Source organism: Sinocyclocheilus rhinocerous, unplaced genomic scaffold, assembly GCF_001515625.1.
Source record: "Sinocyclocheilus rhinocerous isolate Xijiao unplaced genomic scaffold, SAMN03320098_v1.1 scaffold1649, whole genome shotgun sequence".
NCBI lineage: Eukaryota > Metazoa > Chordata > Actinopteri > Cypriniformes > Cyprinidae > Sinocyclocheilus > Sinocyclocheilus rhinocerous.
In genome coordinates, this window is record NW_015649580.1 from 163,285 (window position 1) to 165,257 (window position 1,973).

The 1,973-nt window shown below is 39.4% G+C and overlaps 1 pseudogene; it reads left to right on the plus strand.

Moving 5' to 3' along the window:
* The window catches only part of LOC107710801 (trichohyalin-like), a 26,334-nt pseudogene that overhangs the window by 1,308 nt on the left and 23,053 nt on the right, over nucleotides 1-1,973 (plus strand).

The following is a 1,973-nucleotide window of genomic DNA, read 5'->3' on the forward strand; positions in this document are numbered from 1 at the left end:
GAAGAGAAGCATTTATATCAGACATTTCTCAAACATCTATTACTAAAGTGTGTCAGAAAGAGACAGATGAAATCAACAACAGACACATTACTGTGATCGACACTCCAGGACTGTTTGATACTGATCTGACTAATGAAGAAATCCAGAGAGAAATCAGCAACAGCATCTCCATGATCCTGCCTGGACCACATGTGTTTCTCTTACTGATTCCACTGGGACGATTCACGCTAGAAGAAGCAAAATCAGTGAAAATCATCCAAGAGACGTTTGGAGAGAAATCTTTAAAGTACACCATAGTGCTCTTCACCAGAGGAGATGATCTGCAGAACAAAACCATCGAACAGTTTCTGGGAGAACCTGGATCTGCCCTTAAAAACCTGATTGAAGTGTGTGGAAACAGATTCCATGTGTTCAATAATAAAGAGACTGGAGACCGAGCACAGGTGACTGATCTACTGCAGAAGATAGACAACATGGTGAAAGAGAACGGAGGGAGTTACTACTCATTTAAGATGTTCAGAGAGATGGAGAAAGAAATACAAGAAGAACAAAAGAAGATCATGATGGAGAAAGTGGAGCAAGTGATCAGAGAAAGAGAAGAACTGATGAACAAACATGAAGAAGAGAGAGAGAGAATGAAGATGATGATAGAGATAGAAAGACAGAATTATTATAAAGAGAGAAAGAGAAGAGAAGAAGAGGATGAGAGAAGGAGAAAGATAGAAAAGGAAACATGGGATGAATATTATCAAAAACTTAAACGAGAGAGAGAAAGAAGACTGAGAGAGAGAGAAGAACTTCAGTTCAAACATGAACAAGAGAGAGAGATAAGGAAGATGATGATGGTGGAAGAAAGACAGAATCATGAGAAAGAGAGAAAGAGAAGAGAAGAGGAATTTAGAGAGAGAGAAGAACAATATAAAAGAGACATTAAAGAAAGAGAGGAACAAGAGAGAAAGATACGAGAGGAGATGAAGAGAGAACGGGATGAATGGGAGAAACAGAAACAACAGGAAAGACAAAAAAGAGAAGAAGAGGAGAAAGAAGCGCGTAGATTTATTGAACTTTATTCAGGAACTCCTGAGGTTCAGCACACAAACAGTAAGTCAAAACAATAACCAGCTAATTTTTGAATGAATGTGCAAAAAATTAAATATTTGGGTGTAAATAATGCTGTTATTTCATTATGCTTTACTTTTCAGCAGTTTATGTGGTTGATATTTTGTTGAGGAAATGTTTCACTGGTTTAGAATCATGAGTCACACAAGCAGCAGGCAGCTGTTGGAAGAGGTGTTAGTGAGGCCAGCAGGGGGTGCTCACCCTGTGGTCTGTGTGGGTCCTAATGCCCCAGTATAGTGACGGGGATACTATACTGCGAAAAAGCACCGTCCTTCGGATGAGACATTAAACCAAGGTCCTGAATCTGTGTGGTCATAAAAAATCCTAGGATGTCTTTCGAAAAGAGTAGAGGTGTGACCTTGGCATCCTGGCCAAATTTGCCCATTGGCCTCTGTCCATCATCATGGCCTCCTAATCATCACCATACACTGATTGGCTTCTTCAGTCCTTCTCCACTCCACCAGTAAGCTGGTGTGTGCTTATTGGTGAAGCTGGAGTCATCCAGGTGGATGCTGCACACTGGTGGTGATTAAGGAGATTCACCTCTTACAATGTAAAGCGCTTTGAGTACCCAGAAAAGCGCTATATAAATGTAACAAATTATTATTATTATTACTTAGGATTCTAGATCATGTTATTTTACAGTGGAGCCACCAGCTGAAACCAGACTTCAGCTAACTCAGGCTCATTAGGCCTCATTCTTGAAAATTGCGTAAATATATGAGTAAATTCGGAGTTATTTTCATGTAAAACAGACCTTCCTGAAAACTCTCCTCCGGATTCACAAACCATTCATAAACATCAGATTTGATAGTTAAACGTGTATGTTAATAAATTCCAATCATTTGTAAATA